This window comes from Dermacentor andersoni, chromosome 7 (genome assembly GCF_023375885.2).
Source record: "Dermacentor andersoni chromosome 7, qqDerAnde1_hic_scaffold, whole genome shotgun sequence".
NCBI lineage: Eukaryota > Metazoa > Arthropoda > Arachnida > Ixodida > Ixodidae > Dermacentor > Dermacentor andersoni.
Window position 1 is genome coordinate 64,830,477 of NC_092820.1, and position 24,270 is coordinate 64,854,746.

The 24,270-nt window shown below is 45.6% G+C and overlaps 1 long non-coding RNA gene across 7 annotated transcripts in view; it reads left to right on the plus strand.

Moving 5' to 3' along the window:
* Nucleotides 1-7,469, plus strand: part of LOC126534380 (uncharacterized) — a 60,309-nt gene extending 52,840 nt beyond the window's left edge. For 4 of the 7 annotated variants that reach the window (XR_011895678.1, XR_011895680.1, XR_011895679.1 and 1 more), the window contains exon 8: nt 7,272-7,468. This is a non-coding gene — a long non-coding RNA (uncharacterized lncRNA). Of the gene's footprint in view, nt 1-7,271 lie in introns of all 7 variants that reach the window. The other 3 variants (XR_011895682.1, XR_011895683.1, XR_011895684.1) reach the window with 2 other exon arrangements.
* Nucleotides 7,470-24,270: the final 16,801 nt, after the last annotated feature.

The following is a 24,270-nucleotide window of genomic DNA, read 5'->3' on the forward strand; positions in this document are numbered from 1 at the left end:
CAGTGCAACAAGCTTAGATTTTCACTGCATTCACGTGAGAAATTAGTCGTGGCTACCTAATAATTCGACATGCGCTCAATGTCAACCGATTTTCTTCTGGCCTACATGTTCTGTTTTCACAAAACGGTAAACTAATACGAGAAACCTAAAGAAGGGCTTTATATGAGAACGCGAATTGGTATGCGCTTCAGTGCAAAGACGCACGTCTTCGGGGGGATAGAACTCTTTTTTAAAGCGCCAGGTGATCTGCTTACTTCTGATGCTTGGTAACCTAAGGTTAAAAAGAACTTGGCTTACTTATGGCACTGACCGTGATGGTGGTGATCGTATCTCTAAGATACGACAACCACCGTCAGTGCCATAAGTAAACCAAAAGCAAGTGCGTCATCTTAAACTTACGCAAGTGAAAGTGAAAATAAAAAAAAAATTGAAAAAAATGCTCGAGCCTTTTGTGGTGTAGTCACCTGGCCTGTCAAGTAGGACGTAGCATGCTGGACACATGTCTCTTACATGTGGCACCTGCAATACGGATTAGCCAGCACCACAGCGAAGAACTAATGGACTCCGTTGAAATACTGAGTCAGCAATACCGTACTCAGAAAGTGCACCGGTAAGCGAGAAAAGATCAGGCACGAAATTCACGGTGAGCTACGGTTAGCGACGAAAAAGGACGTGGCCGCACTGACAGATAGGTGTAAGTCACTGGAGCTTTCATAGCGAAATGCACACTGATATGCTACATTGCACGGTTACATATATACATGGCGATGCATTTCTCACACATGGCCTAAGCAGGGGACAGTAGCTCAGCTGTGTTTCTTCGAATATCACGGGTCATATATAGCGAATGTGCGCATTTCATCGTCCGTTGAATAAATGAAGAACTGCAGCTGCTCCGATGCACGCTACGGACTGTTATATGATTGTAGAATTGGAGATATATTGCGATCAAACGGTCCAGTCGGTAACTAGGCGAAAGGGGTAATTTGACGCCATGCAACCGATCTGGTGCGCTATAACGTTACTATTCCAAACTTTTCTATTCCATTCCTGCAATCAGCCCCCCGCGATTGCTGAAGAACTTTTTTGGACCACCCCCACTTCACCTGTCTGTCATGCGACGTCACGAAAACCGCTATAGCTCCCCATCTGATATGACGTGCACACACAGATTATGCATGATATGACAGAAGAAAAGAGAAATAGTTATTTGCGATTGGACTCCTTTTCGCCATTAGCCTTCTGCAATTGGTCAAAAGTTTTCGGGCTGCACCCACTTCACCTGCCTGTCGCGCGACCTCACAAAACCGCGAAGACTCACCGCGTCAAAATGACGTGTACGCGTTAAAGATGCATCAATATGTCTAACAAAACTCAATTTTCTTCGGAATAGCGCAGGCTGCCCCGTTCCAAAAGGAATAAAAGATGGTCGCCGCCGATCGCTCAGGCACTGGCTACTCGCACCTGCCGGAGAGCATGGGTTTATTTGCCTGCAATAAAACTTTTTGCGTGGCTCTGTAACGTTTTCGAGCACATTGGGGACGTTTACGACCTTGCTCTACCAACTCTTCTTTGACGAGGATCCGTCTTAGCTGCAATGTTAACCTTCCGTTGCATGCCGCCGCTACTTTCGACCAGCCACCCCAAGGTAGTGAGGGAAAGCGGACCAATCGCAGACGCCGGTACCACCCTCTTTATCCGGTTATCGATTTTCAGTGCACTGACTCAGCCCCATCAAATCCCTCTCCCCTTGAGCGTGCTCTTCGCCTTTTGTCACCCACTGAGATAAGACAAGCTGCTCAGTGTAGGCAATGTTATTGGTTTTTAAGCAACCAAAAGTAACCTCCTATAAACAACGACAGCATTTGATGAGTCTTTTCAGACAACACTGCGGGTAACCGCCCGGTGCTTTCGCCGGCGGTTACGCAAACTTGTCCTCAGGAGATTGGAATAAAAACATATTGGAATAGTTTTACGTTATATGGCCCCTGGATACGCACAACTGTGCTTCATACTATGAAGTATTATTTTTCCTGTGGAACGTTTACTTTATCAAGCACACACCCAACAGTGTTATTCAATGCAGTGTTAGCGTTTATGGAATATACCGCATATAAGAGGACAATTGCGCTTGTTAGTAACCCATCATCTTACTAGGTGCGCAGCTCATAAAATGTCACAAGAGCTTGGATGCACAATTATTTCTACTATTATGTATTATTTTTTAAATATTTTTATTACATACACACCAGCTCACCAACGCGTGGCAGAATATTGCACTTGATGATAGCAAAAAAAAAAAAAACTCGTTAAGTTACTCCAAGCTGCACCTATTTTAATTCTGGAATCAAACTATTTGTTGCGAGTTGAAGCAACTGTGTCATCCAGACGGTTGATGTTATGTATGCGCTGGGACGCTTTGCAATATGACCTTTACGATATATGGCGAAATGCAAACACCAACCCAGACGATTACGTAGAGCGATACATCTGCGAAGCGATATCAGGGCGAGTAAGGCAGTAAACGTTGCTTATCAGTGAAAGTATGACAATAATACGTGACAGACAAGTACAATATATATATATATATATATATATATATATATTACATATTCTATATCGATATGTAGAGTGGCTTTAGTGGATGCTTTAGCTCAGCTAAAGCATCCGTACCGTATCTAGTAAAAGGGCGAAAATACGAAATGTTTCCAATTGGTCACAATGCTCGTGAAAAACAAAACACTGGTGCTCAGTCTACATCGCCGTGTACCCAAAAGTAACGCACACGTAGTATCGCGTGGCAGATTCCATCGACTTGTCGCTTCATAAAGCCTTTGTAACGACATTCGTTGCCACCAGAAAGCAGAATACCTGTGCTCTGTCAAGCGAGATGTAGAAAAAAAAAGAAAAAACTTGGCACGTGTCGGTCAATCTGGGTCATTGATGCATCGAAGACTGCGAAGCTCTATGTAAATAAAGTCATTTCTGCAATCCTTCGTCGGAAGTGCGAAGAGTCTGTTTGTAGTTCTGAGTGATAATACCTCACCCATGCCGACTGCGTGTTCTCACCGACGCCCTGATCATACGGTCACTACTGGGCTAACGCGCAGGGTGTGTAGCTGCACCACAACGTCTTTTTCACCGCCGCAGCCGTGACTTCTGAGCGTTAATTTGAATTCGGTAAAATGTGAGGTGAAAAACAGCAATTAGGCGTTACTGGATTAAAAAAAAAAAGAGGGAGGCGCAGAATTGTTGCCTATTAAGGTCAATTATGCGCAAGGTAACACATTTTTTTCAAATAATTGGCAATTACATATAGCCTTTCAAAGAAAAAAAATTCTGGACTTCTACGCAGGTTGCTTTGCCGGCTCGTCTTTGGCATTTGCCAACGAGCACTCAGCCTTATGTTGCGGACGTTCCCTTACTCACTTCGCCGAAAACTGAAGTAATGAAGTCTGATTTTCAAAAGAATGGCTAGAACGCATGCTCGTCTTTCAGCTCATCTTGCCTTACGTCGATGGAGGCATCGGAACAGTTGCACCACTTCTAGCAAAAAAAAAAAAAAAGACAGAAAGGTAGCCCATGAAGAAATTTTTACTATTGGGCACCGCTACCTATAACAAAAGCTCAGATAAAACAGAAAATCAAGGCTTTGTTTACCAGATCGCAGGTGCGATTTATTTTACATTGAGTGGAGAAAACATTTCCAAGAAGCTGATATACACGAAAAACGGTGCGAAGTGGAGTCGCCGCTGGTTTGCGCTGCTGCCGGAAAAGAGCGAGGTGCATGACCGCAGCATCGCCTTAGGTTACCCTCAAAGTGTAGATTTGGACGCCACCCCGAACTAAGCTTTCGTTTTTTCGGCTGCAAGTCTCGTAGTGGGTAGGACTTCCGACACGGTGTTGGAAGGTGCCTGGCGTCATCCCCACCTCCAGACACCCACCGGTTGTATATGATGGGCGCAAGCCCATCATATAAACCGGTGGGTGTCTGGAGTCAATGGACCGCTGGGTGTGTAAACCGGTGGGTGTCTGAAGTCAATGCACCGCTGGGTGTGTAAACCGGTGGGTGTCTGGAGTCAATGGACCGCTGGGTGTGTAAACCGGTGCATTGCTTGGGACAGGTTCCTTGAGGCTGATATGCTCGCTGTGTATAAACCAAGATGAACAGAACTAGGCTCTTCAAAAAAAAATATTAACAGTCTGGCGGTCCCACGCCGGAAACTTTCCAATATGCTGCTTCCCTTCCAAACGTCTGAATCTCTCTTATAGTTTCTGAGCACTAGGCTGGAAGCGTGCTTGTACATATTTTGCCCGTAGGTTTCACTAATTGGCAGCCCTCGTCTGCCTGTCAGAGCAGCGGCGGACGGTTGACCATTTCTCCAAAGCAGTGGTGGGAACAAAGTGCACCCAAAGCCACTCGAAAATCACTATTGTCTATAGGGCCTCCCCTTGAAGATGAAAACACATATAAAGAACCGAGCGCCTGGCCATGGTTAATCGTCACCAAGAAGGAACAAAAAACACTGGTTTTCCGGCGTAATTCCCCGCATACCGGGCTCTACTATTTAACCAAGGTTGCTTTGGTAAAATGGTATAAAGTGAAAATGTTACAAATGAAAATTCCGGGCTTGTCTGGCACGCTCAGGTGGCCTCCGGAAACAAGAAGCCGTCGAGATTTGCGGAAGGCATATTACAACGTCCTTGAGCACGCCGTTACAATGAACGCAAGCCCCACGGTCATATAACATAACCAGCGCTTTAAATTCAGTCCTTCTCGGCGCCATTCTCGTCACTCTTGACAAAGAGAGTGACTGAGATAGAGATTTGCAGGTTCTATTATAGTAAACATTTTCGCCACTGCTATCGATTTGCATGCTACTGTAAATGACTTAGAAGCATTACATGGGTACAAGTTTACAGATAATTGCTAGAAAATGAGTACAAATTTTGACAGATATGAAATACAAAAGGAGGTTCCATAGTTAAAGACTGTACTGGGACCTCAGGTTAAGGACAGGTGGTGAGAGCCCTTCATACATTGCAGCAAAATAAAGCACTATCATGAGATTAACATACAGGTCAAAAAGTAGAACAAATGTAAGAGAACAAGTTGACCACTGATAAACATAAAAATTAAAAAAAGAAAACAAGAAGTTTTCTTTTTTTGCTGTTTGCATCATAACATTGCGTCATAACATACACTTTGCTATACTTACTATACCACTTTGGTATACTATACTACATCTGCCTGAACTGTTTTCACGGAACATAAAATAAGGAAACAAACACGGCTAATGATATCCCTTCAACCAGTGCCCCCTAAGGAAATTGACTAACATTCTGTTGTTCTCTTACAGAATATGTATATGCATCACATGCACAGCAACATTGAAAACATTTATATGACTTGCTCGCGCGCCAGCTGCCATTCGGCCACGGACGCAGAAATAGAAACGGGTCAGCCTTTTGCTATAGGATAGTAAGCTGCTGGGATAGTTGGTTCGACATTATATATTCTTAAATTTTACGTTGTCCTCAATATATTAGATGTTTACGCATGGGCAATTACGTTCCTGGTGGCCTGTATCCCAAATAAGCTCAGTTGCAAGTGCATCTGTTTTCTGTCTTGGTCTCCTTTTCCCCGCAACACTTCTGCCCTCGCCTTTGCAATGTATAACTTACAATTGCCCGTTGCGGGCGTCTCGCTACATAGCAGCAAATCACTTACCGAAGCCAGAAGGCGCCGGTTTCCCCCAGCCGCGCCTAGGGGATCAAGCGCTTGGGCATGCTACGATGGGATTGACCGCCGTTGGGATTGACCCACTGTTCGCAGTCATTTCCTCCGGCAGCTTTCGCTCATCGAGAGCTAGTTTTCATTACACCGCCTTTTGAATTGGTACAGGTTGTAACAGAACAGGTTGTAATAATTCTTCGCCGGAGTCCAACAAATAGGTCGTCACGTCGTCATCGTTCTGACGTCTTGCCGTTGTCTTTGCAGGGAGGCTCACGGCCCACACACTATAGCTCGATCGATCATGATGATTATTAGGGATATCTCGTTTAAAATGTAGCGGCAACAAGCAGTCAACTAGCCTGCCATAGCCGGTTCATGCGTCCATCTCATTTGAAGCCAAGTGCTTCTGGAAAGCAGGCCCATTTCTACGGATCTTACATTCCACTACAATGGGCAGCGTCATTTCTGAATTTCAAATGCAGCAGACAAACGCCTCATCATGTTGTGGGATTGGCTCGGGTATGTTAATGTAGTCAGGAAGCCACGTAAGTTCTCACATAACCACGCACAGCACTTTGCGTCGTTGTGCAGATTTCCCCTCCTGATTTTTTTGTTGCCGTATTTGCCAATATCCATGGTCTTTTTTGTTTCCATCTTTTGCATCCAATTTACCATCTCTGTTTCTCTCACTGACTTTTTGATGACTCCGGGTTGTTTATTTTCATTTTGAAAAACCCTTTGATTAGTTGACAACTTCTTTACTTATTTATTCATTACGTGTTCGCGCTATGGAGGTGCAGGTATATGGTACAGCCTTATACGGCACGTTGAGCCGTCTGGAAAGTTTAATAGAATCAGAAAATAAGATTATGCTAGATCTGGAGCTACTGGTAAAGTTCAGTGGCAAGGCTCTCTGAATAACGTTGAATTCCAATATTTCGCGAGTCTATGAGTATCCGAGGTACGGATTTCTCTGAAATTACTGAATCACCTGACTGGTAGACAGACTCTTTAGGACCATGCGTGCGCCATGTATTATTGTAACAAATTGCAACGACTACACCAAACGTGCTGACCATGCACGGCACTTGATTGTATGCAGTGTCCAAGGCTCGAGAGACATTAATGACCTTTACTTCCTGCAGTGTGCGAATAAGCTTTGACTCAATTGACACGTTTTTCTATCCGATGTCCACAAAACACCTGTGAAATATTACAAATGATACTGAGTGTGGAAACTGACCATACTTTAAGTACAATGAAATTGAACCAAACAACATTGATTTTACCTTAAATTTAGCGGAATTTTAAGTTGTTCCTTTAGTGAACAATCACAAGTGGTAGGCAGCTACTTTTCGAAACAACTGCACGTTCTAGAGATATCGGTACGTTTTCTGTGTACCAGCGCGGTGTAATGAATGACTAGGATAGTGTATTTACTTACTGGATTACGTTACGGTGACATCGAGTAGCTGTAGGCTTCACCGAAATTCCCTAAATGTACGTTTCTTTTTTTCAATATGTTTCTTTTTAGGCAAAGTTCATTGCGAAGTACGAACCTGGCAGGATCATGTCAGAGCAACGGTGCCCTTGTGTAGAAAGGCATACGAAAGCCGTTGCGGCAAGAAAGTATACTCTACTTATACTCCCCAATGCAGTAGGTAATTTGAAAACGATATTATTTAACCACCAATTCAGAAATTGAATTGTGCAACTGCATTGCCAATAAACATTACCAATTGTTTCACAATTGCTTCTCGAATTTGCTTCTGAGAGTTATGTGTATTGGTGTGTCTTTGATGCGAAAGCACCAAATGGCTTATTAAGCGAAAAATCCTGCGTCTGTAGCAGCGAAATGGCACGTAAATTCCCATTGGTAGGGACGCCACGTCATGTGCTTGCGTCGACAGGGCAGAGCGTGCAAAAGGGAACGTCTGCTGCAGAGCTGGTGCGCCTGGTGTTGCGTCAAGGGAGAAGGCCGCGATGCCACTTCACTCTTGCCTTCGCTCTCTGAAGCCTCTGTCATCCGCGCGTTCCTTGCTCTTCTCCGCGTTTTCCACATCGCTAGTCGCTATAAAGAAATTAATGTATAGAAACGCCAAATAAATTCGGTACAAAACATGTTGGCCGTAGTGAGTTTCGAATAAACAAAGCTCAGAAGTCAAGTGTCTTAGCAACTAGGCTAAACAAGCGCATCCTAGAAAGCAGGCGAGTGCACTCTGCTTGATGACACCATGCTACTTGGACCAAAATTCCCATTGTCAAGTCGTCCGTGACCAAAGCGATGACGTCAAAATTACATTGGCTTACTCGGCAGCGTTCCCATTTGATTCCATGGCAGTCGGCCAAGGTAGCCTTATCTCTCGAATCAAAGTCCACCGGCCTTGTGCTATCTCGGAAGCGTTGGCGGAGCGTCTCAACGCACTAGCTTACCCGCGAGGATTTCATATTTTGAAGGGCTGCTGAACGACGTTGAAGTGGAAATTAATGCTTTCGCCTTCAAAAGTTCATAAGAAGCGCTTAGGTGTTCTCAGATTTTTTATTTTTTCATGCTTTAGCAAAGTGTCTGATGACAGTCCTGTGACATTGGGGCTACAAATAACAGTTCAGTATTAGCGGCCGGCACTACATGGAGAACATCCATATCAACTGATGCGTGGATTCCGGTTACTTTGCATCGTATTCGTATCCGAATCAGTACGAAACATTTCGTTGTTTATTTTAGGTAAGCGCGAGGCCACAAAAGGTGTCGTCAGGTGAGCGCTGTTACCAGTATAGGCAATATTGTAACGAATCAGCACTTTGACGACATACTAGTGTTAACAAAGCTAAGTGCTATGAAATGTTGATTGCTATTAAATGCGCAAAAATAAATTATTTCCGCGTGCCAGTTCTCCAGCTAGAAATAAGGGCATTTGCCGACAGTCTTAAGACAACACCAATCTCGCACAAAAAATGTATCAGAGAGCCACCTTTCTTTTTTGGTATAGGATATTTTCTGAGATCAAGAAAATTGCTCGTTTTTCGTGAGGGCAAAGAAGGATAACTCATGTTTCGAGCTATCTATCACCGCGTTCACAAATACTGTAAAATACACCTTCCGAATCAAGGAACTACTGCGTCGTCACTGTCGCCTACATTACAATACACGTAAGTACTGTAGTGGCGCCAGAATCGGCACTGGCACAGCGTCTGAAAAGGACACCTGCGTGTACTTTACATACAATTCTACATTTTCTACAATCGTTTTCTGATATGTAATTGTGTAAATTGTGTAATTTGCGTAAAATGTGTAAATTTCTACAGTGTGTTAAATTGTGCCGTTTTGCACATACTTCAGCGATGAAAGAAAGCTTTTTTTGGCAACCGACACGGTCACTCAAAAGTAACCATACAGGCATATTCAAAATATATTGAGAAGAAAACAGGCGCCAACATTTTGACGCGTATCCTATCCACAAGAATGGTTACAGGGGTGTAAGTGAACCCTGCAGATGTTTGCTCGGGAAATAATTGCCGTATCTTGACTGCAAAAGTGGAAACTTGTCATTTTCGTCAGAACTTGATTATTCGCGCATACTATTTTTATTTCATAATAACTGCTAGCCTTCACAGAAGGGCTCAGGTAGCAGTTGTAAAAGGGCAAAAATGCATAACAGAAAAAGAGAATCAGCACAAGAAGACGAGAATCAAGCAAAAGAATACATGACAGAAGAAAAAGAGAGCCAGCCTAACAAGACCTGCATCGAGCAAATAAGAAAATTCGGCATGATCCACCCCTTTTGAGCTTGCTTGTAGCCAAAAAAAAATGTGGTTCGAACAACCTCCACATCGGTACATTGTTCGTACACTAAGTGGGAAGATAAAAAAATGAAAACAGAAAATAAGATAACACGTATTCATATTAAACTATACGCACCAAATTACTCAGCACTACAGGAGCACCACAGATGAACAATTTTTCTATCAAATTGAACCGCCGTTTTTACGGCGGTTAAATTTGATAGAAACAGTTGAAAATCAACTATTCTGCATTCTTATAAAGTAACCGTGGCTTAGTTGCAGAGCGAGCGTTTTGGGGGCGGGAGGGTGTGGGTTGGATTCCTGCCACCACCGGGCACCCACTGGTTCTCGAATGGGCACAACTGTACCCCGGCCTAGCATTCGGCTTCATTTAGGAGTGATATGCTTGGGAAAAGAGCCTTCGCCCTAAATTCCTGTCCAGACCCTCGTGAGCCCAAATATGTAGTAGGTCACCACATGGATAAACTGTACAGTTGCTAATCAGCGCTCTCGTCCGTCATCTGTGTCTTTGACTCGTTCCAAAGCGCTCCTTCTACGATTGTGCAATCTGATCATAGAAAACCCTAGTGCCCTCGACTTAAGCCACCCGACCACCTCGAATCTAGTTGTGAAAGAACTGGTGTGGTCGGGTCATGGCTGCGGCAACGGCGTTTAAGCCCATCTGGACCTCATTACCTCAACGTCATGCCTTTAGTCAAGCATTATGCAGTAGTGAACAAAAAAAAAAACACGTTTTGCATTCGGGTCCTAAGAGCTAACGTGCTCAAAATATTCGTGCTGCGTTATGCCAGATTAGCCTTTTCGAGATCGAATGTCATTATAATTTATTCACACCGGATAACCCACGCACCGTTTTTTGTAGTTTACCCATGTATCCCAATAAAAATGAAACATCAATCAGTAGTAAAAGTACGTGGGCGCTGGTGGGAAAAGTTTGAAGGGCAGGTTGTCACGGTGCGGCATTATTCGATTCGGCGAAGCACCGACCAACGGGCTCAAAAGGGTCGTAGTAATAGGAACCAACGAGCAAAACGGTTTTTGCTTGCCACTCGGGCAAGCGACCCAAAAGGGTCGAAAGCAGGTTTAGGGATTATTGCCTTTTTGTCGTCGGCGTGACCGTGACGCCCCAACGTTTTTTTTTTTTTTTTTTTTTTTTTTTTTTTTTTGTAGGGACCGCTGTGTACTCTCCGCCCCGTGCGTGCTTGAGAAGTTTACTAAGAAGGCGGAGGTGCGATTACTCCGAAGTATGTACTTTCTGTGCAATCCCGTGTCCACGAATTGCTGACAGTGTATGTGTGCCGACAGCGCCGTATGGCCGGCTGCCGTCGTTTCTCCCATGTTTATGAACGGTCAATGGAGGTCCGGCACGGACTCAAGGGTGCGCAAGGTGATGCAATACGAGTGCGCGAACTCCATCAGCAGGGGAAAGCACCCGATCCGTCTTCCCTAATTAAAAGGGGCGCGGCTAAGACCTTGGGAGGAGCCAGTGTACAATTGGGTGAACATGATTGAATTGTCGCCATTATCTGCCGTCCTCCCACCCAGGGCTCTAGGGAAAGGAGAAGTTATTTAAGAGAGGTTTCAGACCGAGCTAGGCAGTCTAAAGTCTAGAAGCTGAGCCTATAATCTGCAGAGAAGCCTCAAGGAGCTAGTGCCGTCCAGTATCGCATGGGCCGCCTAGCCGCGTTTGAACTGCGAGCTACTAGTTGGCGTAAGAGACGACAAACCAACTTCTACAACGAAGCTCACGGTAGTTCCCCTCAAGTGAGCTCAAGCTGCTCGAGGGAAGACGTCAGACCTAGACTCCCGGGAAACCCGGCCCAGCAATCGCATCCACCGCAACGAGATCGGCTTGCCAGCGTTCTTCAGGAAAGCTCTGCCGTCAGCTCAACGCTTTATGGACTTGCTGCAGTTTCCCGGCCATGCGTATGTCATCAATTGTCTTCTTTTGAACTCTGTGTAGTTGACTACCTTTAAGTGTGTTTTGTGTGGTGTTAATTTCTATGTCTACTGTTAACTGGTCGTTGTATTTCTTTTGTATTCATCATTGATCGAGATTAAGCGTATATGTGTTAGTGGTCTTGTGGTTATTGTGTTTCTTCTAATCTTTGTGCCATTGTCAGTCGATAAATATTTTTCTCTCTGTCTTTCACTCTGACTCCTTCGCTGTGTTCGCTTGAGTACAGAACGACGAACCGGCTTGTATACCCCGTCGACGACTTCGCGCCGACGGCGAACGGGTGACAAGCCGTGACATAGGTGGATAGTCTAGTTGACCTAAAGTTTCGGAATGCTATTGCAGCTTTGGTATAAAACAAGAGGCAGAACGACGATAGAAAATGTAATAACGCATACGCATCACCTTGCACAATATCCATGAAATGGCGAAACGTAAGCACCATGAAATGAAACTAGTAGAAAGTACAGCATAGGCACCGTCAACAAAAAAAATGTTATCTGTTTTTATCACATTGGTTGCACCACAGAGATATCTCACATTTTGTATATCGAAGGTGCCATAAAGCTGAAAACAAAGCCATGAAGCTAGGAGATGATGCGATCTAAGCGAAACAATCAGTCAGTTTCCATGAGCCAGTCTTCGTGATGTGGACCAAAAAGGGCGAAGGCAAAAAATGGTTCCGAGAATGGCCTGTAGGGATTAGTTGGTGGACGTGGTTCCTTCGTTGGAAGTGTTTTGTTCGGTAATTCCAGGCCAGTACTTTACAAACCCTTCTAATGTAAAACTCAGTTCTTGCTGTTGTTGTTGAACGACAGACATCGTCGTCCGCCTATGTTGAAAGGCGCCTCCACATAGCTTCTCTATATGGAAGATAAGATAGAGATGAGATCAGAAAAGGCTATATGGCGACCGATGTACTATAAAAGCTGAATAAAGCAAGCAAGCTAGTCGACAATTGTTCGCCGCCCTGTTACAAAGGGGATGCGAATAAACATCGTGATCATCGTCATGAGAGCGACTTACATTCGCGGCACGTATTGCGGTCTGCTTTTGACACTGTGAGACGCTTGGCCATAAGAATGGGCACCACTGCTTAACGACGAGATACAAATAATAATTTTAAGAATGCAAGAAAGCTGAAACATTCTCTGCAGGCGATGCAAAAATGCGAGCACTACGTGTAAAAATGCATTAGGATAACTTTGCGCTCCCCAAGCGTAATTATAAAGCATATAACACATCTACATTTGGCCTAGTATACAAATAAGGTGAAAAACTGAGCGACTTGTTGGGTGTTCACGTCGAAGTTTGTGCAGCGCCCTCAATTGGGCGAAATAAAACAATAGGTGCGCCGGACATTCGCCTACTTTAAACTGACCTTTATTCAGAAACACAAAAACAAAGAAAACTCACATCATATAGCTAAAAAAACGCTGCAAAACTACAACGCTTGCAAATTTCGCAGAGAAGTTTGCTAAATCAATATTCAAATTCTTTGTTCCAGAGACACGCTGACGGTTACCTCTTAAATCTTTTCTCTTTTCGTCTGGTATAATATACCTCGAATAATACGCAGGCAAGCTGCAATCACTGCATTCATAGCATTACATCATATTTAAAATGGAAAATACAGTATCATTCCATACAGTGAATCGATGAGTCGGACAGCTTGGTTTCTGCTAACGAGCGCTTATACTCGCTCAACATCAAGCTCATAGAAGATCCGCTTTCGCCTATCTACCCTTTTCCGCAACCTGACACACGATTGCAGCTTCGCGCCCAAGCAACATATACGCATTCGTGGAGCCACAGCTATTCTAAGGCCCTTTTTGCACGCTGCTATAGTTTTCGATTCCCTTGTGGCACGTGAGAATTTCGTGAGAGTAGAGAAGACGATGTCCCTTCCATAGCGCTTTGGAATATTTTCCAGACCGTGTGAAAGCTTTTTTTACAGTGCTTAGCCAATGAAATGCGATACTCGGAGCACGCGGCCACCGGCGCTTGTACCGCCGCCGGTGAGCGCTCGTCGAGGCGAGCTGGTGCATTGTGGTATAAACTGATGGCGAGAGGGCTGGTGACGCATGAAGGCTGTATCCGGCTGACAGTCCTTCGGTCAGTGTGTCGCGGTGGCGCCACCGGAGCGCTGCAAGCCGTGGTTTCTGCACCACGTTCGCCTGCCACGCCGCTCGAAGCGAATGTGCCGCGGTCGTCCTCTGGCGGGAGGCTGATTGTGCGCGCCTGACAAAGGATTTTATTTCGCGCTTTCTGGAAAGGAATGTTCCGAAACAGAGTTAAGGTGATCGCAGTATATTACGCGCTCAGGAAAACGAGAAAAATATGTGCAGAGAACCATCTAAGAGACTTACTACAAAAATACAGATGAAAAGGAAACGCAGAAAAAAAAACGCTATAAAATAAATAAAAAGAACAAGGGACTACGAGCGCTTTCAGCATTGAACCTTATGCATTTGGTTCTGTGGCTTGAGAATCTATAGGTAGCCGGGTGCTCCATTAGCTCAACTTGAGCGGTCATGACGGCCGACATTCGTAGGGGAAGGTCTTTAAACAGGCAGGCTGCAGACGTCGAGGTTCTCTTCCCCCATTCCACAAATGACGCTGTGCCTCATAAGTTTATTCGGAATATAGAGCGAGAAATAATGCCCTTCTCATCGGTGAGCGTTGAATTCTGATCTTTTAGGTGCCAAAAGAACGATTTGATCATGAGGCATGCTGTAGCGCGGGACTCCGGATTAATTTGGCTGATCAGGGGATCTTTAACGTGGCCGCAATACGCTGGGCTCGAATGTTTTCGCATTTCCCCTCCATCTAAATGCGGCCGCCGCGGCCGGGATTTGGTCCCACGACATCATGCGTAGCAGCGCAACACCACAGCAGCTAAGCTACCGCGGCAGGTTCACAGAGCATTATCGACTGACACCGTATTTTATTTTACCTTTTGTATACTTCATTGTAGACACTGCAAAATAATTGAAAGATAAGTATTGCACAGAATATTCATTTGTCACATGTCTTTGTGATAGGTGTTTGGTTGTAGTTTCATCGTTTTACATTTCGATCACATTCCTAATTGTATCCTTGTAATTTTTTACTTTCTCCTACATCTGAAATAAGCCTAATAGGTGTCTGTGATTCAATAAACAATGCTTGGTGCGCAAGATTTCTGTTCGTTTCTTGTACTCGCCTTAAGCTACTTGATAGTCTACTAACTTGAGCCGCTACCTATGCCCCCAAGGACATACGTAGTCTAATCACCGACATACAGTTATGATCATCCCATTCTGGTAATACCGTTCTCCTAACTCAACCATACCATCGTCATCATTTTAGAAACGCCATCAAATTCTGGTCATACCCTAATCGTTATACCGTCTTCACAGTTCCATCGACATCATTCGATCATAATCGCGTTATCGTAATTCAATCGTATTTATGCTGCGGCTGGTATGCCATCATCGTCATTGCGCCGTTTACACAAGTTCATCATCGTGCATCTGTTGTCATATCGTGGTCATGATACCGTCGTGTTCGTTCCATTGTCGTCATCGCAGCTTCGACATATTTTTCTCTTCATACTGTCGTTGTCCCGCCATTTTGTTCATACAGTCGTGGTCAAGCTGTCGTCGCGATGCCATCATCGTCGTACACTAGTCGTCATTCCAATGTCGCCAGGCTTCCGTCGTCATGCTGCTGTCGCACTGGCGCCATCATTGCAGAAGTATCAACCTGTTGTTTTCAAACCTCCGTCGTCATACCGCCTTCGTCTTTGCATCAACATTATTTATCCTTCATTCCGTCAAAACTGTGCTAAAGCGATTCAATAGTTGTTATGCTACCTTCATCATGGCATTACAATCGCGCCTTGGTTATTTATCGCCATCACTTCAGAATCATCCCATCGACGTCATGCAGTCTTATTCATAACGACTTCTTTGTTCTATCTACATCATACCTTCCTAATTCTATCGCCCTGACTTCTGGCGCCATAGGTAATCATTTGGTAATCTTCTTTCGCGGTGAAAAAAGCCTGTTTCCGCGGCCCGTCTGGACCGCTATCACTGCTCTTACAACACAGGCGATCCCTCGTCCGGTACGCTAGAAAGCCGGAAGTGGAATGGCATCATGGCAGCTCCACCGTTTTGGCTGTCTCAGAGATTGCCTAGCGCGTGCGTCATCTTGCACAAGACGGCGCAGCCAATGGAATGGGGGTAGCGCCACATCATGAGTGTTATAATGGGGGCAAATAAAGAAAACAGCAATGTCCAACTAAAGTTATGGTATCCTGATGCATCCGCTCAGATTTATGGGACACGGTAACGAGGTAAAAGATCATATGTACTCTTGTAAGCGTAAAGTCCAACGTCCAAAACGATCTGTCGGATCTTAGATTGAGTAAAGCCGACCGACATAAAGTGTGGCTATCTGTGACGACAAAAAATGTCGGCCGATCAGGTAAGAGTGGAACTTCGCAATAGGCCAAACAAGAGCGAAGCAGACGCGTTCGATTATTGAGTAACTGCATGCTGAGGCTAAGAGAAGGCGACTTGCGTAAGCGAATAGCGTAAAAGAAAGCGCCAATGCCATGGTCACTTGTATCAGTGCGAATTTCTGCGTAGGCAGATGAATCAAAATGTCCCAAAATGGGTAGATCTATGAAGCGAGAAGTAAGCGTTCAAAATAGATTTACTTGTTCGCGTCCCCGACAGAAACTAATGTCCTTCTTGAGGAGATCGGTGAGAAGACGAGCGATGTCGGCAAATACCGACATCGCCAGGGCCGAAAGGGTTAATAATTGTTCAAAGTATGAACACAGCCCAAGGAAACTTGGGAGATCAGCGGACGAACGAGGGGGTGGAAAGTCGCAGTCAGCGCATATTTTGTCAAGGTCAGGCTGCCTGCTAGTAGCGTATTTGGCGACAGCTGAAATGGGATTTGGCAGATTTGAGCTGTAGGCCGGCCCGTTGAGAGACATCAAGAATTGCCAAAAGCTAATGGAGACGGATCCCGAACATCGGGGAAAAACAATTACGTCATCAAGGTAACAAAGGCACGTGGAACAGTCAAGGCCAAGTAGAAGAGAGTTCCTCATGCGTTCTAACAAAGCAGCGGCATTACATTGTCCGAAAGGCATTGTATAGACCATCTGGAGGACAAATTCCGTCTTGCGATCCTTTTCATCGAGAGCAATTTGCCAGTACTCACAATGTAAACCAATCAAAATGAAATAACTGGCACTGTGTAAGCAAACCAGGGCGTCATGGATACGCGGAAGAGGATACACGCCCTTTTCGTCGCCTTATTTAGACAGAGAACCTCGACGCAGAACCTGCGGGTATTGTCCTTCTGGCCGGGACTACGGGTGATGACCACGGATCGCAGGAGGGCTCAACGATTTGTTTGGAGATCATTTTATCCACCTCTGTTAATAGAAAGTAGCATTCTGCTGCTGACAAGCGATAAGGCCACCTGTGGATAGCAGAAGTTTTGTAAGATTGTATCGAATGGGCGACAACGTTGGTTCGACCTAGTGCATGACAGCCAAAGTCAAATAGATCGTGTTAGGATAGCAAGGCACGTGGAGTTCATCGGCGTAGGCAACGCCCAGGTCGCGAGGTATCATTTCGGCAAAATAGTCTTGTCCTATTCTGGGTGGTGGCAAATGTTCAGCTGAGTTAGACGGTAGATGAGGTGTTAATGCAGAAATCGTTTAATTCTTCAATTAGTACAGCACGGCGACTTTTACACTTCAAGAACCTGCGGCGACGACCCAAAGTTCAGTGTGGAGAGCCACGCGGGATTGCTACTAACTGGGACAAGAAGCTTTCTTAATAGATCACGTAACTTCTATCTACACGTATTTAAATTCGCAAGGCTCGGATTCGTTCTTCTCTAACTACACCTTTGATCTTCACCGCAAGAAAAATATTATATTGTCCAGCATACGTGTGGCATACTACCGGCTGTGACTGCGGACGTGTCCGTACCACGCCATCTATTCTTCGACGTGGATGTCGTCAGTCCTGGCGAAGGTTCCCGGGACAAATGGGTTGAATAGGGCAACTTAATTGCGGTGCTGTGTGAGTGGACGGTGCAGCATCGTTAGCTATGGCAGCTTCTGCGGAGATCCCCTGTGGAGATCTAGATCTGGGTTGTGGCGAGTTCATCCAGCACCTCCGCCAAGTATTACCAGGATGAATATTTACAGGGAATATGTCTATTCAGGGAGATTGAGTAGCTCTATACTACAACGCAGATCGATCGATGGTAGCCTCACATCATTTCCCTCTCCCCCTCAACACGTCTTTCCGCAGTGGCACAATTAACTACTACGTAAAATTATGTAGGAATAGAATGCACTTCCTTCAAGGTTGTATTCTTCCCGTATTTTTTTGCATTTAATCGCTTCGTTCGTTGCGCAGACGGGTGGCAGTTTCGCTGTTATTTCTTCGACTGTCATTCTATTCGTCTACTCCTGGTGGTATTTGCGCACGTGCAAACCTTTGCCGTCAACAATACGGCAAATTCATAAGCTAGCGAAGCTTCTGACAAAAAGGCGCCCAGAACCAATTCTGAGTGACATAAACGAGATGAGTTATGAGAGATGCGATTGAAGCGCGACTGTGATGCGTACAAAAAGAATGTTCCCAACATTGGTTCAGAAAGTTTGAGCCTGGGAATTCTTTGTGTTCTTTTTTAAGATAGGAGGGACATTGAGCAAGTTACGCTTAGTGGCACAAACCACCATCTTGTTTCAGACTGGACACTAATAGCATGCATCTATCTATCCAAGCACGGGAGTGTAGCCGGCCAAACACACTTGGCATTTCTCAACGTTTGCACGCACCGACATGCCATGCATCTTCTAGCCCATACGAATGCATCGTGGCGCTGCCGCTAAATGGCGTGCAGTGTTTCTAGGTAATGACGAAATTGTATAGTCCCGCCGCAGTACACCATTAATTCACAAGTTGTTTGGATGGTGGCAATAGGCTCTGCCACTATATTGATTCGATGCTGAACGCATTACCGTCGACAGCTATCGCGGGATGGGTTCTGCAAACTTTTGGAACATAACCGTTTCAGTCACGGCGTACACGCTTGTCGATGCGGCTAGCAGTATTTGCACGATTCCACTGCGCCTCCGATTGTAACGCGCAGTTATATTACCACCAGATATAATAAAATATAACTTGGTGCCAATTCTACTGCACACATCAAGTAAAGACACCCAAGCCGGCGTGTTGTTTGCTGCAACGAAAGAGCGTCTTTTTTTTGCCATTGTGCCCCTGGACTACCTCAACCAAGGGTGGTTGAGCGGAAGTGCAATGACAGGCGTGTACAGCAAACTGGAAAATGGCGACCGAAAACCAAGGCATAAACAGACAAAGTCCGTTCTATGGCGATGTGGCCAGCTACCTTGCATAATTTCTTTTATTTTATTGCGATAGCAATTATATAGACACTCCAAGCGCATTTCTCCTGTTGCCGTCGTTGTCGACGTGATGTTCTGCATAAAGTCCAAACACGATACCTTTGTAGCCACGCTCTGTGAGCTGTATTTAGGAGTGAAAACTTGCGAGGGTATGTCGATGATCGAGGCTAAATCTTGCACTCGCGAGGGAGGAAGGCTGGGCGGAAGCGCGCCATCTTCTGTCGGGTGCGAGGAACAGGGGTGAGAAGAGAGAGGGGGAGGCTTCTACTCTTCGGGCTGCTGCTTATGGCATGGCCGCACGGGCGCCATATCGTGAAAGCAATCTTTGACGTGGGCAATGTGCGCCTTGTGGCCGCAGCTTCGTTTGCGCTGTGCTTCCGACGTTTCGTTCGCGTTGACGCTAGAGACAGCCCGAAGGTCAATTTGCTAGCTGGCGCTGCCACGATTCCTCGCTCCAGAATTTTCACAGCGAGTTCCTGCGGTCCTCGAGTGACCTGTGTTCGTGTTTACCTCTGCGCGCGTAACAACGTACTTGTTAATCTAGTTACTAAGCGAATGCTTACAAGATTAGACGGTTGGTATATTTACTATCCTCAGTTGGTATAGCCGTCTACTAATTTGCTTCGCAATCGATGCTTTGCTTTTGGGCAAAACTGCGGCTTTTTTTTTTGTTCGGTAAGAATGCCTTTCCTTTTTGATATTGAGACGTAGTTAAGATTGCAACCCTCGTGCAAATTTGAACGAACTTTTTATTCGAGAAAGGTGTGCGTTAGATCGTGCAAATACGGTATTTGTGACAACACTGTACAGTCGTTTCAAGGAATAGACAACGAATAATTGTCTTTCAGTAAATTGAACATTCTTGCTATCCTAAACTATACTCAATTCATTTTTGAGTGAAATGTATCGCTTCAGACGACCGCTTTCGTGAAGCTATTACCGCGTTTAACGGGATGTTTGGAATAAGGCGTTTCGATATTAATTACAAAAGGTTTATTCTTCTCTTGTTCTAATACTTGCACCCAATAATTAACATGCGCATGAAACTTGAGTGGGTGATTCGTTTGTTTAATGTAGGAACGTAATATGACTGACTGTAGACTAAACCTATATTTGATTGCCAAGTAATTATGACCGGCCTGTATAAAATGCACAGTAATTCTCATCCCACCTTGACATACTTTCTATGGAACCTCCGGCACATTGGCATAAAATTATGTAAATTTCACACGCTAATGTACTATCGTGAGCAATATGAGCAGGAACACGCGAGCGCGTGGGAAATGGCCTCGAAACCGACGTGGGGCGATGCGTTGCGGCCGCTGTAGGAAACAAAGTGGAAAGGGCGCCGCGGTTCCGCCAACTGTCGGCACTCCCGCCTCACTAGCGTTGCTGCGTAACGGCACCGGATTGCATGTCACCGGGCGCTAGCGATGATAAGGCGGTTATGGCATGCAGAGCGTGGACCGCGCTGTCTGTAGTTCAGCGCAAAATACCGCTGTTAACCTTTTTTGTTCCTTTTTTTCTTTGTCTGAGTGTGCGTATGTGGAGCGGTCCGACCCGACTCTTAGATATTTGCAAGCATGCGACAGGGAATATTTTCTGGCCGACTTCTTAAAAGGTCTATCGTAAGGCCAGTCGCACCTTTCATGGAAACGTTCGAATCTTTGATGAACAAGAAAAGAAGTAAAAATGCTACGTCACGGCCGACGCGCATCTTTAATTTCTTTTTCGTGGCAAATGCTTATAAGGGAGACCACGACTGCCCGCGGTTAGAAGTGCGTTTCAGCGTCCTGCGATGTCTCGAGTGCCGTTGAATAAGCGGGAAGAAGTCGTTGAGTTGTCGAAGAAAGGTTACTCGCAGCGAAACATTGCTGCCTTGACGGGCTGCCGGTTGAACACAGTCAGCAGGATAGTGCAGGCGTACCGAGATGAAGGACGCATTAAGGATGCGCCTCGCGCCACGTCGGCGGATCAAGACCTACAAATTGTTGCTGCAGTCAACGAGAAGCCATTTCTAAATGCGAAGGAGGTGCGCAGTACTCTTGCCCTGGAACATGTAAGCGACAGCACGGTGCGGCGAAGGCTAAGGGAAGCCGCCCTTCGTAGTCGTATCGCTGCTCAGAAGCCCTTTCTCACAGTTGCCAACAAGACTGCTCGCCTAAAGTTCGCTGTCGATCACCGCAGCTGGAAGGTCGAGGATTGGAAATATGTCATCTTCTCTGATGAATCTACGTTCTCAAGCCGCTGGGACCAGCAGAGAAGAGTGTGGCGCATGGAGAATACGCGCTTCTCTCCGCAGAACGTCAAGCAGGTGGCCGCAAGTGGACGCACGTCAGTAAACGTGTGGGCGGCTATTTCGCGGGATGGCCTAAGTCCCATTGTAAGAATCCCTGGGAGATTTACGAGTTCTGCATATTGCACATTGCTGGAGCACGAGATGACCCCCTATGCACTGAATGGTCCACACCCGGATGGGTATTATCTATTCCAGCAGGACTTGTCTCCCGTTCACACAGCAAAGGTCGTGGCACGTCTTTTAGGCGAACTAGGGGTAAGGAGCTTGGAGTGGTGTGCGAAGGGTGCAGACATGAACATCATAGAACATGTTTGGGCACGTATGAAGTCTAACCTTTCAAGACTCTCCTTGGACTCGACGACCAGTGATGAACTGTGGGAAGCCATAAAGCGCGAGTGGAAACATCTTCAAGATGACAAAGCCTTCATCCAGGCTCTCTACGTGTCTCTGCCAAAAAGAATGGAGGCCGTCATTCAAGCAGGCGGAGCCATGACCCGTTATTAACGCATGAAGCCTGCAAGGAAAGGTCAAGCTGTAACACTGATGTATTGGGATACTTTTTGTGTGGATGAAAATTTTGTTACCATTAAGCAATCGTCTAATAAAACCTTTAAATTCACTGCTGCGTACAACTTTTCTTTGTTCACAATAACCGAGACATAGAAAAACACGCATAACAAAACAACCCTGCTTTTTCCTGCGTGCGAGCGCTATTACAGGCGCCACGGTATCACGCCGGTATCATTGCGATACGTTCCGCAAGTATGATAAAAAGAGAGCTAGAGATATTTTGCGCTCAACTACAGACAGCACGGTCCACGCTCTGCATGACATAACCGCTTTATCATCGTTAGCGCCCGGTGACACGCAATCAGCTGCCATTACGCAGTAACGCTAGTGAGGCGGGAGTGCCGACAGTTGGCGGAACCGCGGCGCCCTTTCCACTTTGTTTCCTACAGCGGCCGCAACGCATCGCCCCACGTCGGTTTCGAGGCCATTTCCCACGCGCTCGCGTGTTCCTGCTCATATTGCTCGCGATAGTACAGTCGATTGTAATTCGTGACTGAAGTGGATAACACACCAGGAGCCTTATGTTATTCAAAGAAAGTGTAATTACTGATTAGTTTTAAACCGATATGGCAGGGAAGAACAAGAGCATTGCCTTTTATTGTAGTAGTAAAAAATATCTTTTTATTAGAGCCCGCGGAAGAAAACTAAATACGCCAAACCTCTCTGAAGGACAAGCGTACCATAGGTTCGTAACATTGTATGGCAGTTGGCGGGTGTGGAATGTGTGTTTTGCCAAGGAATGTTGAATGTATAGGTTGATGTAGTACGCATTATTTATTTATATATCCGCGATGACTGTAGCAGAGAGATACACATACACATAGAGAGAGATATTTACATTGCCGAATATATTGTTGCGCGCCATACACGCCGACGCGATTTATTTCTACGCCTGAGTTCGACAGTTAGTGTTCATGGACATTTCACTTAAGTTACTTGCAGGATGCCCGGGCCAGCATAACCAACGTGTTACTGGCGTCATGGGCAGTCGAGTGCTAACGGCTGTGGGTTCATGCGCCTGTATTGCGCAGTGGCGTTTGGTCTCTTTTAGGGTCCCCTGTAGTCACCTTCGCTCCTCACTTATCTGGTGTTTACCAGGGTGGCTTATGCAGCTTGCTACTGCCCTTTCAATATAGCGTTGGGTATTTCAGGCCTAGGTATTGCCCATCCTTGCTTTGAATGGCATATAGACCACAGGGAACGTGGACGGACTCGTTGAATGTTTTGCGCTGCCGCACTTACTGTTATCGGAGACAATGAGCCATTTGTCACTGCGCCAACGTCGATCCAAATAGGTCGCTAAGCTCTGGACGAAAAGCCGCGCAGAACAAATTGTGACCGATATCAGCAAATCGGATTATGGGAGCAGCGATTGAAGTGCGACTATGTGAGGAGGGAAGAAACATTCGGAAAGAAAAAATAAACGTTCATTTAATAAAACCAGCCACAGTTTCAGTCATTTAAGGACAATAAAATACCTAATCAATTTTATTTACGCGTGGCGAGCAAAGAAATTACAACTCTATTTTACTTTATCATTATCAATATATACCATTTCTCAGCGCTCACCAAAAGAGGCGGTGATGACGCTACTATCACTTGCAATGCAATTCAGCTCTTGAAGTGTGCCCCCAGAAAGGCGCGCTCGTAAAGTTCACTTACAATACTCACAGGTTGTGTTCATTTGCTTGTCGACGTTCGTCTGAATTTCTTGGCGCGGGTAGTCTCATCGTTTCATACCCTGTTCAGTCAAAAGTTGTGAGTTGCGACCGCCAGATAAATGTTTATTTTAGCTGTTTTCGTGCGGCTGCGCGGGCCGATGGGCTTGGCGCGACACTAAGAGACCTGCACGTTACACCTAAAGCGTTCGTCCGCCGCCAAAACAAGTATGTTCTGTGCATGGGTGCGATTTTGACACCCGTGTCGGCTGACCATTTGCTGCAGCGCTCGCCGCGCCGAAAGCTCTAAACGCCCATCAAGCTGAATTGCGGGGCACTTGAATATACAGCTCTAGTGACAGGTCACGAAAACAAATTTCGCGTTTTTCCAAACAAACTGACGTTACTTCTGCTTTTAGCGGATATGGCATCACATTACTTTTTCTTCCACCTGAAGTCGTTCCTCGTCGCACAGGTGGCACTAGGCCCTATGAACCACCGATGAACCACCCTGCTTCGAACGTGTGGAATTCTATGGAAGCTTGGCTAACATGTATATTTACCTTGATGGCGCTGCGGATGACAGTTGTCAGTTGTGGCCCCAAGTTTAAACTGCGCATTCTTGTGCTATATTGAAAATTGCGTTTTCTACATGAAACTTCTTGACCGATTTGCCATATTACGTTACGAGTTAAAAGAGGGCGTCCATGACAATGTGAAAAAAGACGGACTCGTATAGTTCGTCTGGTACTATTTGCCCCCTTGAAACCTTTCAATGCTTTGCTCCTTCTG